This window comes from Myotis davidii, unplaced genomic scaffold (genome assembly GCF_000327345.1).
Source record: "Myotis davidii unplaced genomic scaffold, ASM32734v1 scaffold1857, whole genome shotgun sequence".
In the NCBI taxonomy this organism is placed as follows: Eukaryota; Metazoa; Chordata; class Mammalia; order Chiroptera; family Vespertilionidae; genus Myotis; species Myotis davidii.
In genome coordinates, this window is record NW_006288115.1 from 84493 (window position 1) to 97760 (window position 13268).

Below are 13268 nucleotides of genomic sequence, written 5' to 3' on the forward strand. Positions count from 1 at the left end.
GGGAGGGGGCGACAGTCTCTGAGGGCATTTCCAGGAAGCAGTCTCTGTTCAGGCCCAGAGCAAGCTCATGAGTCCCACAGGGGTCCCATCATCATAGAACAGTCTGTCCTCCACAGGTAAGAAACTTCATCTGCCAAGAGCTTGTCTCGGTCCCTCCTCTGCACCCCTGCGGGGAACGCCACTGGCTGGAGTCACAGCATTCAGCACCTGCCAGGCTGCCCTCACCAAGCATCAGCCCTGAGAGAGACAATGCATCACCCAGGATCCCAGGGGACCCTGCTGTAGTTGTTTGTGAAACTCTTTTCTTGTTGCTCATCCTCACGCCCTCACACCTCTTCACTCCCTTTGAGAGAAGACTTGTCCTTGTGATCAACAGTCATGAGCCAGCAGCCCTCTGAGCCTGGGTGGTTCTGGGGAGATTGGCAGCTGTGTCCTGGGGTCACTTCCTGCTCTGCCACTGCATTTCTAGGGCTGCATATGGAAGGGGGGTGGCTACTCCTTAAAATGCCCTTTCAGGGGCACCTCCCTGTCCACCCTCAGGCCCGGGGGTTCGGCTGGGACAGACCCTCCTGTCCCTGTCCTGGCTGTGTCTGCAAACTGCTTCCTCCTGGGCTGAGGGGTTGAGGCTCAGGCCTCTCATCAGTTGTGACCTTTGCTTGTGACCATCAAGTGTGACCTCACCCGATTATTATACCAGCCAAAGAACTTAGAAGGGTAGAAGGAAAAAATTGTTCTTCCCCAACAACACATATTACATTACAATAGAAATACTTAGCAGCGGAGGATAAAAGGCCCCGGTGTAGTCAGATGGCCTGACAGCCTGAATCATTAGTAATTGAATGCTAACATTTTACCTAAATCTCTTTAACTCACCCCCCACCCCCACCCAGTCCCCAAAGAGTGTGGTTAAACCAAACCAGATGTAAATCTCTTCATTGTAAAATTCTGTGATTTCACTGGACAGTGTGTGCACACGCAGGCCCAGGGAAAAGCACCGAGTCTGAGAATCTGCCTCTGAGGGAGGGGGGCGGGGAGAGATTGAAGAAGGGCAGGCCACTCGGTCAGGTGGTTACCAGGGGTTACTAAGGAAAACTGTAGCCGAGGTGTGACTTGGTGGTGGCTAGAGGAAGAGGCTATCCCACATGCTTCTTGGCAGGAGCTAAAGAATGGCATAGAGCCGGGCAGCACGGAGGGGGTACCGGCATGACTCATCCCAGATAAGGGACAACGCCTTGCACACTTGCAGGATAGGTGATGACATCCTGTTCCAGGAACCAGCGTGCCTGGGGCATGGGGGGTGGGGTTGGGGGGGGGAGGGGGCAGACAGTCTCTGAGGGCATTTCCAGGAAGCAGTCTCTGTTCAGGCCCAGAGCAAGCTCATGAGTCCCACAGGGGTCCCATCATCATAGAACAGTCTGTCCTCCACAGGTAAGAAACTTCATCTGCCAAGAGCTTGTCTCGGTCCCTCCTCTGCACCCCTGCGGGGAACGCCACTGGCTGGAGTCACAGCATTCAGCACCTGCCAGGCTGCCCTCACCAAGCATCAGCCCTGAGAGAGACAATGCATCACCCAGGATCCCAGGGGACCCTGCTGTAGTTGTTTGTGAAACTCTTTTCTTGTTGCTCATCCTCACGCCCTCACACCTCTTCACTCCCTTTGAGAGCAGAACCTTGTGATCAACAGTCATGAGCCAGCAACCCTCTGAGCCTGGGTGGTTCTGGGGAGATTGGCAGCTGTGTCCTGGGGTCACTTCCTGCTCTGCCACTGCATTTCTAGGGCTGCATATGGAAGGGGGGTGGCTACTCCTTAAAATGCCCTTTCAGGGGCACCTCCCTGTCCACCCTCAGGCCCGGGGGTTCGGCTGGGACAGACCCTCCTGTCCCTGTCCTGGCTGTGTCTGCAAACTGCTTCCTCCTGGGCTGAGGGGTTGAGGCTCAGGCCTCTCATCAGTTGTGACCTTTGCTTGTGACCATCAAGTGTGACCTCACCCTCAGGTTGTGACCCACAGCACAGCTTCAATCCCTCAGGATGCTAATGAGCTGAGCCCCATGACCAGCCTGCCTGAGCAGGTGCCCAGCCTCAGGGAGCCGGCACATGTCTGCTTGGCTCAGTGACCCTGTTGTGAGCCTGGGGCTGGAGCCCAGAATAGGTGCTCAGGAAACTTCTGGAAAATGATGCAGCGGAGTATGTACCTCCTCATGAACAGTTTGGCCTGATTAAGTCCTCAGGAATCCATCTCACATGATCACATGGGACTTGTGAAAAAGTCCCAATTTTACAGTGAAGAGATGTATAGGTGGTTTGGTTTAACCACACTCTTTGGGGACTCGGACAAAAAAATGAGTTTAAGAGATTTGTATAAAATGTTACCATTCCGTTGAATTCAAGCTGAAACAAACAAAAATTAAACAGCAAATAATAAAAAAGCTAAACTAAAATTTTAATCCCTCCGTATAGTAACCACTTTAAGATATTTTTGAAATAACAAATATAAAATTCTTCTGAAAATCAATCTGTCATTCTTTCTCTCTCCCCTCTGGGGAGTCCTGCTTTGCTGGGTGATGTGAACACAGTGACAGGCGTGTACATTACTCCGAAGCTCCGCTGTTACCTGGGTAGTTTTAGCTTTCGTCTTAAAAAAATGTGGCAAAGAGATATAATAGAAAATTTGTCACTTTAACCATTTGAACTGCACAGTGCAGTGCATTAAGGACATGTCACATTATTGAGCAACCATCGCCACCATCCATCTCCATAACTTCTTTGTTGTTAATCCTCACCCGAGGATGTGTTTTCCATTGATTTTTAAGAGAGAGTGGAATGGAGGGAAGGAGGGGAGAGGAAAGGAGAGGCAAGGAAAGAGAGAGAGAGAGAGAGAAACATCGCTGTGAGAGATGGTTGACTACCGCACGTGCTTGACCCGGGGCTGGGGACTGAACCTGTAATCCAAGTACGTGACCTTGACCTGGAATTGAACCCAAGACCCTCCGATGCTCCGGCTGATGCTCTAACCACTGAGCAACTGGCCAGGACTGAAGAACTTATTTTTGTCTTGCAAAACTGAAACTATCTTTTTACTCTTTATGGACGTCTTCCACTTCTAAGCTCAGATTTCCACCACTCTCGGTGTCACAGCCTCCCTGGACGTAGCTGCTGTTTATGCAGGAGTAGCCAGGCCTGTTTGCTTTTCTGGGGTCACATCATCAGGGTTTAGTGAGATCACGTGGACCCTGGACACTGATGGGCCAGCTGTAGCTTTACGACGTCAGGGAATCCTGTGATGGTAATTGTAAACCTCTTTCTGCAGAAATCCCACCAAGTCCCACCCCGAGCTCTGATTCTGTTTTGAAGGTCTGGGGTCCAGATTTGGAACCAATCAGAACGCTCAGAAATACCCTCCAGCCCGTGCCTTAGAATCTCTGGGTCCCTGGGGTGCTTTTGTCCACATGGGGACCTCAGGCCTGCATGGCAGCTCAAGTCCCCACTTTGTCCTCAGGCCCGCATGGCAGCTCAAGTGCAGCCAGAGCCCAGAGGGGATGAGGAGCATGCTGTCCAAGCTCATTTCACAGCATCTCTGAGAACCAGGGCCCACGAACGGCTTTTCTTCTGGCCCCTAAGAACTTGCACCTTTGGATTCTCAGCGTGGCCGCAGGAGATGAGCTGTGCTCTGGTTTCCTCTCTCCTGTAGGAGGTCGAGCCAGCTGCCCATGGTGGAGTTTCCCAGACAGTTTTAACCTGACCAGGGATCATGGCATTGGAAACACTTAATGTCCCTGGAATGTCCCCCAGGACTTTTCTCAGGATGTGGCAGTGAGCTCAGCGCTCCTTAAGCTCTTCAAAGTTGGCCTGTAGCGATCCCTAAATGTGGCTTCAACGATTAGGAGCCCAGCTGGTCCCACAACCTTATGAACGAGTGTTGTCCTCACACGTACATAGAACAAAAGTATAAAGACTCTTACAGCCCTTCGTTTGATTTGTCCAGCAACCTCCCTCTGCACCTTCCTCCTAAACAGAACTCCTTTCTTGGGGAGAACTTCTCTTTCCTCAGCACCGACCCAGGGTTACCAGGGCCTGTCTCCTCCATCCTCCATGTTTGCACAGGGACAGCTCCCTGACCCAGGCTGCAGCAGTCACAGTCCTGCTCTGGATTTTCACACACAGATGCTGTCAAGGTCAAACCTCTTACCTCTGGGTTCCAGCTGTCCGGTACTTTTATGCCTGTGATGGGAAGTTCTCTTTTGAAGTGACAGATGGTGAAGCCGACATTCAGGAGGAAGTTGACACAAGAGAAGGAAGTTCCACTTTTTAAGGCAACCAAAATTTCAATGTCAGTGTCATCCGTTGTAGGCACATGTATGTGTAGTTTTTAATTTTAATTTATTAATAGTTCTTTTCTCATTAGAAAAGCAAATCATTTTTATTGTCACCAATTTGGGAAAAACAGAGAAAATGATTGTTATCTTTTTATTCTTTTCCTTCCTTTTCTTGTTGCCCACTTTTTAAAGGAAGCCTTGAGATTTTACTAACATGGGCTGGTCTCTTAGAGCTTTGTCACCCACAGCTCCATGCAGGTCAAACCCAGACTTCCTACTTGGTGCCTGTGCACAGTGGTCTGTACTGAAAGAAGGGCAGGAGGTGGGAGTATTTGGCAGGAGGGTTTCTCTTCTCCTGCAGGACATCATTCCCTCACCTTTGTGCACAATCACAGAGCGTCCTGTCCCCCACTGCTGGCACTAAATGACTCCGCTTGGCTTTTGGTTCACCCAAGGGAAAGGGAGGACCCTCTTTTCTTTAAAGTCAGAACAAGCCCGGGTTTGGCTCAGTGGATAGAGTGTTGGCCTATCGACTGAAGCATCCCAGGTTAAATTCCGGTTAAGGGCACATGACTGGGTTTCAGGCTCAATCCCCAGTAGGGGTCATGCAGGAGGCAGCCAATCAATGATTCTCTCCCTCATCATTGATGTTTCTATCTCTCTCTTTCTCCCTTTCCTCTCTGAAATCAATAAAAATATATTTTAAAAAATAAAGTGAGAACAAATCTGAAAATCACCTAGGCTCCTTCTACTTCTCCACACCGTTCCCAATTTTAGTAATAATTATACACCTACATAAACTGGTTGGAGTTTAGGTTTAATAACTCTCTTGATTTCAGATTTATTTTCCCACTATGAGGAGTACTGAGTGAAAACAAAACAAGAAAACATTTTTTTCTTTGAATTGAAGACCAACACACTTATGTAACAGGCAATATTTTTTATATAAAAAAGACAAAGGACATCAAAATTCCAAATAAACTATCATAGAGAGCCTCTTGAAATCTATGTGAACAAAAACCCTATAACTAAGGATATACAGAAGGAGAAATCTTGAGACTGGTAGGAGTGGCAGAGATGCAGAATGGGTTAGTCCCACACCCATGTGTGGTGGTTAGAAATCAGGAAGGATATCCCAGCTGTGAAGGTACCCACTGAAGAGGGGTGTGTGTTTAGACCCCATATCAGGCCCCCAGCCCAGGATTCCAGTGTCTTGAAGAGAAGTCCTTGTAACTTCTAGCTGTGAAACCAGTGGGGATTGTAGCTGAGTAAGGTCAAGGTGTGCTGGAATTCCACACATTCCTTTTAAAGGGCCTGTGTATGGACTTACCTGGACTCACTTCCTCTGAGCTCTGGTACTGGAGCAGCTGCTTGAAAGGTGCCAGGAACATATGGGGAGGGACTGAATTGATTTGCATCAGGGTGAGAGATGGAGAGGCAGGCATTGGCAGAGGCCCTTGTTTCTTTTCTGAGCCCTCCCTCCACAAAACTGGCAGGTGGTACATGTTCAAGTCTCCATCAACCCAGCTAACACTATTGGCCTTGTCCTGGTGGTTCCCTTAAATCTCGCCCCAACCAACTTTAGGGCCCACTCAAGCCATTTCTATCAACTTTTCCATATAAATGGCCTGTCTTTGTTCATGCTTAAAACTTTGCTAAAATCTGTCAAACAAGCTGTATCTTGCTAAGCTGTATCTAGCAGCAGTTGGCCTTGGTTTGCAGCTTGGCCTCTCCTGGGTACTTCCAAGCCTAGCACAAGTAGCGGCCATCTGAAGATTGCTTTGTAGCTCATCCTGGATGGTCCTAGTCAGGGAAGAGATGGTGGCTGACCTTGGCCAGCACCTCCCCAGAGACAGCACCTGGTAGACGGCTTCAGACACACTGAAGTACCACCCAACAACCTTCATGAACAACAAACGCCAGGGTGGACTCAGTGGGCATCAGAGCCCAGCTGAAGCAGGCCTGCTTTGTGGAGTCAGCCCCTGCACAGTGGTCATAGCCAGTTCTCAAAATCAATGGCCTGGGTGTATATCATTCCCACTGACATGCCAATAGCAATCAAGGCTCAACTACATCAGGAAGGTGAACAGAGCCCACATGGAAGAAGGGGCACACCCTGAGCACACAGCTCAGGTAAGTGGGGGAGCTGTAACACTGGACCCCACAAGACACCTACTACATAATGCCACTCTACCAAGACTGGGAGATGTTGCAGCTCTACCTAATGCTTAGAAACACACATGGGAGGTAGCCAAAATGCAGAGACAAAGAGACAAGTCTCAAATGAAACAATAGAACAAAAATCCAGGAAAAGAACTAAACAAAATGGAGACAAGCAATCTACTAGATGCAGAGTTTAAAACACTGGTTATAAGAATGCTCAATGAACTTAGGGGCAGAGTAGAGGAACTTAGTGAGAACTTCAACAAACACCACACAATACAGTGTGCAGATAATGTGTTGTAGAATTGTGTACCCGAAACCTATATAATTTTGTTAACCAGTATCAACCAATAAATTCAATAAAACAAACAAAGGCTATAACATAAAAATGGAGATAGAAAACATAAAGAAACAGTCAGAAATGAAAAATACAATAACTGAAGTGAAGAATACATTACAGGGAATCAACAGTAGAATAGATGAAGCAGAGAATCAAATCAGTAATTTAGAAGATAAAGAAATAGAAAACAATCCAAATAGGAAAAAAAAAGGATAGTTTAAGGAACCCTTAAGGAACCCTTGGGACACCTTCTAGCATACCAACATTTGCATCATAGGGGTGCCAGAAAGAGAGCAAGAAATTTAAAGCCTATTTGAAAAAAATATGATGGAAAACTTCTCTATCCTGATGAAGGAAATAGACATACATGTTCAAGAACCACAGAGATTTCTAAACAAGATGACCCCAATAAGGTTCACACAAAGACACTTCATAATTAAATTGTCAAATTAAAGACAAAGATAATTGTAAAAGCAGCAAAAGAAAAGCAGTTACTTGCAAGGGAGCTCCCGCAAGATTGTCAGCTGATTTCTCAACAGAAACTTTGCAGGCCAGAAGGATTGGAGAGAAATATTCAAAGTGATAAAAAGCAAGGATCTTCAACCAAAATTACTCTATGTAGCAAGGCTATCATTTAAAATAGAAGGTGAAAATGGACATGAAAGGTAAAAGAGCTGGAATAGCAATAGTTATACCAGACAAAATAGACTTTAAAACAAGGACCATATCTGAACACACACTACAGTATACAGATGAAGTGTTGTAGAATTGTGCACCTGAAACCTGTATAATTTTGTTAATTAGTAGTATCAACCCAATAATTTCAATAAAAAATAAGTAAAACAAAGTCTATAATAAGAGACAAAGAAGGACAATTCTTCTTCTGGTATTTATCTGAAGAAACCCAAAATACTAAATTGAAAAGACACATATACATCCATATGTTCATTGCAACATTATTTACAGTAGCCAAGATATAATATTGCCTAAATGTCTATCAGTAGATGAATGTATAAAGAAAAAGTGGTGCATATATACAACGGAATATGACTCAACCATACAAAGAATAAAATCTTGCCATCTGCAACAACATGAATAGATATAGAGGGTATTGTTCTGAGTGAAGTCAGACAGAGAAGGACAAATGCTAGATTTCACTTGTATGTGGAATCTAAAAAAAACAAAAACAAAAGAAAAGAAAAAGCAAAACAGAAATAGACTCAGAGAATATTTTTATGGTTGTCCAATGGGAGGGCTGCTGGGGGGATGGGTGAAAAAGGTGGTTAAGAAATACAAATTTGCAGTAACAGAATAGTCATGAGGATGAGCAGTACAACACAGGAAATATTGTAATACCTACATATGGTGTCAGATGGGTACCAGATTTATCGGAGTGGTTGTCACTTCATAAATTATATAAATGTTTAATCACGGGTTGCACACCTGAAACTAATATAATATTGTACTTAAACTGTAATTGAAAAATAAAAAATTATTTAAAAGAAAGAAAAAATATTTTAAAAATATTAAAAAGGAAGGCCCCAGCTTGTGGCTCAGTTGGTAGGAGTGTCATCTCAGACGTAAACTGTCATTGAAACATAAAAAAAAATTATTTAAAAGAAAAATATTTTAAAAAATGAAAAAGGAAAGCCCCAATTTGTGGCTCAGTTGGTAGGAGTGTCATCTCAGACACCATAAAGCTTGCAGGTTCGATTCTCGGTCAGAGTACACACCGCGGTTGTGGGTGCGATCCCTGGAGGCAACCAGTTGATGTTTCTCTCCCTCTCTCTCTCTCTCTCTCTCTCTCTCTCTCCCCCCATCATATCTTCAGGTGAGGATTAAAAATAAAATAAATAAAAAAGAAGTAAAACAAATAACTTTTGCTACACCCTATAGTTAAATAAAAATACCTGTATTACTATTTACGTACATGCACACTCATTCATATAGTCATATGATATAACATTAAATTACATGCTTCTCACGACTGAAGAATTCAAACATGTGTGGAGGAGAGACATGACCAAAGCATGACCACTGACTGACCCTCGATCTACTGCCAGGCCAGAGGGAGGTTGTTTGTCATGGACCCCTCAGAGACTGTTTAATTGTAAACAGTGTTAATGCTGAGAGAATCCAGCAGCCCTCTCCTGCCTCCTGCTATGTGCTGGTTCCTGAACAGGTTGTTATCCAGACCTGGTCAAGCATGCAAGCTCATTCCCTGTACCTGTTAGCATTCACGGACTAGAACCTGTGACTATCCCCTTTTTGCCGTCTATAATTCTTTGGCAACTGCTAAACAGCCTGGGGGTCCATTTTGTCTTGCAGTCATCCAAGATGCAAGTTGTATGTAAGTTTCTCTTAATAAACTCTATTAGTTACCAGAGTGGAGTAGCCAGTCTTTTGAGTTTTATTGTAAATTTAATCTTTTATTGAATTATTGGGGTGACACTGGTTAATAAAATTATATAGGTTTCAGGTGTACAATTATATAATACAGCGATTTTCAATCTTTTCATTTCATGGCACACATAAACTAATAACTAAGATCGTGTGGCACACCAAAAAATATATTAAATTTTTGCCGATCTGATAAAGAAAAATATGTATAATTTTGATTCACTCACACTGGACTGCTATCGTGTTGACTAAATACTCAGGTAATGCATATTTTAAAAATTCTCACGGCGCACCCGTTGAAAATTGCTGCTATAGTACACACTCATATATTGTATTGTGTGTCCGCTGCCCCAAGTCAAGTCTCCTTCCATCACCATTTATCCTCCGTATACCCTCTACCTCCCCACCCCTTCCCTCTGGTAATCTCCATACTGTTGTCTGTGTCTACGTCTTCAGTTTTTCTTTGCCCTCCGCTTATGGTGGTAGATTATTCTGTCCAGGGACCTTTCCCTGGGTCTGTGTGTACAAACAAAATGTTCCTTTATATGAATTTAAAACTCCATCACAATTTGAAATCACTGCAAGAAAACTTGCTTTACTTTCTTTTTCAGACTTTAAGTATACAAAGTTATCAAACTAGGACGTGGAAAGCCATCTGCTTGCACCCATGACAAAGGGCTGCCACAATTCACAAGTCAGGGGTCTTTTGGGCTCACACACCGGCCTTTGGAATCCTACAACTGTGTCTGTCCACCCTCAACCTGAGATGACAGGAAACAACAGAGCGTGACGGTTTGTAGTTCCCATGCAGACATGCGCATTGATGTTTACACAAAAGCATGTTCTATCGTAGCAACAGCACAGGCCATGGAATCGCTCTAGGGGAGGACTCCTTTCTCCCCTGTCTTTGCAAGAAGAAACAAAAATCCCCCCAAACCTCAGGGCGAAGCGCATCTGGTGATGATCAGCCTACAGCAAGGTACAGAGAGACTGTGTGTTCTTTGTGACAACTCCTGGCTCACTTGGATCGTTTCAAATACATCCTCTTCTGTAAAAGGCACTTGCATATTGTCCATTTATAAGTAATACACTGTGGTTCCCTACATGGGAGTTTTTTCTACAGATATAAAAGAGATAAGCTCAGGGCAAGGTATAACAAGGAAAAGAGTATAAGGAATACACATGTGGGATAAATGTGCCCTTTAAAGAACAATCAATACAGTAGTGAAAAATACCATTGAAGGGTTAGGAATTCCCGTGAAGTGGGCAGTAAGGAGCCAGGTGCTGGAGGCTGGGAGATGGAGTAGAGAGAAGAGAGACACCAACCGTTCAAGTGGCTGAAGGAGAGGATAAGGTCAGCTCTTCCACAGGAAGACCATTCTCAGACATTGGAATGTGGAGGTGGGGGTGGCAGAAAAATAGGTGAAGTGGGAGGAAGGGTGGGCATAGGAGGGATGACCTGGAATCTCAATGGGAAACATGGGCTGCACCTCCCTTGCTACTGCATCCACAGAGACCCTGCCCGAGACAAAGGCTGCCCTCACCCATTCACAACTGAACTCATGGGATTAGAAGATGAGCCCTGTGGCAGCTCCAGATGTAGGCCTCCTGGCCATTGCCATCAAGGTTGACTTTGAACACAGAGGACACTTAGAGTAGAAAGTTCGCCACGTCTTGGGCTCCCCGGTCCCACAGTTTGGACATGAGGTTGCTGGCCACACTCTGGGGTTGGGAGGTCCATTCCTGGAGTAGGAGGAACTCCTTGGTGGTGTCGTACTTTGCCACAAAGTGAGGAAGCCCAAATTCACGGCCCACATTCGTTCACCATGGGATGGGGCGGGTCTGGTGAACTGACTTTCCTCCAGGCTCCCGTGTGAAGTGTGGATGTCCATCCCTCAGCTGGCCTGAGAGCAGAGGGACACTTGAAGCTCAGGATGCTGCCAAAACTTTCCTTGTCCCCCCCGTGTTAGTTAGGATCGCTGTACGGGTCAGTGCCCAGATCCTGTGCTCCCAGTGCTCCCTCAGCTGCTGGGTGCTCAGGAATTTGGAGCTGTCAACCAGCATGGTGATGGAGTTCTCCATGGTGCTGCACATCGAGTCCAGCAGGAGGCAGCACCGATCTTTTCTGTCTCCAGAATGTACACCTGGACCTAGATGCCCTGTCTGTGGGTGACCAGGGGCACCGGAAGCTCGGCTCCCCCTTGTCATTCTTGCAGCTGCTCACCCACAGGTGGATGTGGATGTGTCTAGCTTAATGCCCTGCTGGTGGATTAACCGAACTGACTTTCCTCCAGGCTCCCGTGTGAAGTGTGGATGTCCATCCCTCAGCTGGCCTGAGAGCAGAGGGACACTTGAAGCTCAGGATGCTGCCAAAACTTTCCTTGTCCCCCCCGTGTTAGTTAGGATCGCTGTACGGGTCAGTGCCCAGATCCTGTGCTCCCAGTGCTCCCTCAGCTGCTGGGTGCTCAGGAATTTGGAGCTGTCAACCAGCATGGTGATGGAGTTCTCCATGGTGCTGCACATCGCCTTCACACCCCCCACCGGGATGTGCCTGCAACCAAGGTACATGCCCTTGACCAGAATTGAACCTGGGACCCCCCATCCACAGGCTGACGCTCTATCCACTGAGCCAAACCGGTTTCAGCTCCCTTGTCATTCTTGCAGCTGCTCACCCACAGGTGGATGTGGATGTGTCTAGCTTAATGCCCTGCTGGTGGATTAACCCCCAGAGGTTCACCTGGACCTTGTGACAGATGCCGCACATGAAGGGGTGAGGCGCTCCAGGCACTTTCGCCTCATCCTCCTCATCCATTCAGGGGCCTGCAGGTGTGTGTCTTGATCAGGGCAGGGATGCCCACCAGGGCCTCTCTGCTCAGGTCTCAGGTGCAGATGCCCTCAAAACTTTCCTTGTCCCCCCCGTGTTAGTTAGGATCGCTGTACGGGTCAGTGCCCAGATCCTGTGCTCCCAGTGCTCCCTCAGCTGCTGGGTGCTCAGGAATTTGGAGCTGTCAACCAGCATGGTGATGGAGTTCTCCATGGTGCTGCACATCGAGTCCAGCAGGAGGCAGCACCGATCTTTTCTGTCTCCAGAATGTACACCTGGACCTAGATGCCCTGTCTGTGGGTGACCAGGGGCACCGGAAGCTCGGCTCCCCCTTGTCATTCTTGCAGCTGCTCACCCACAGAGGGATGTCCATGTCTAGCTTAATGCCCTGCTGGTGGATTAACCCCCAGAGGTTCACCTGGACCTTGTGACAGATGCCGCACATGAAGGGGTGAGGTGCTCCAGGCACCTTCGCCTTATCCTCCTCATCCATTCAGGGGCCTGCAAGTGTGTGTCTTGATCAGGGCGGGGATGCCCACCAGAGCCTCTCTGCTCAGGTCTCAGGTGCAGATGCCCTTGGCATGTAGGGTCTGCAGCAGCTCCTCCATCACGGTTGGGCACCAGGAGCTGGATGTCCAGGGTGTAGCAGCCCTGGGACTGGTGCAGGGCCTGTGGGGTCTGGAGGAAGAACAGCTTCTTCAGGACTTTGGTGCAGAGCAGGCGGGGGTCTTGCAGCCGCATGTCCCGGGCTGCTTCTTTCTGCATGATGTGGATGTGTCCGTGGGGACAGCAGGAGGGCACTCATAGAACTAAATGGACAGAGGCACCAAATGCACAGAGCACTCAAGGGTCCAGGCAGTGACAAGATCTGTGGGGATGTAACAAGGAATGACCCAGGGCATTCGTATAGATGGATCTCAAATATCAGTACTGAGCCAAAAATCCAGCTTGTGAATGTCATAAGAGAGATTCTGAAAAAACTGCCTCTGACTCTTAAGAAAGGTCAATATAATAGAGAGAGAGAGAGAGAGAGAGAGAGAGAGAGAGAGGGAGAGAGCAAAATAAGTGATCTTTGACTGGATTCTGAATCTCAAAATAAATACATAAATGAATAAAACAGCCATCAAATAAATTATTGAGAAAGTGGCCCTCACTTGAATGTGTACCATATATTTAATAATAATACGTCAATGTTATGTTTCTGCATCGAGATACTTAATTCTATTG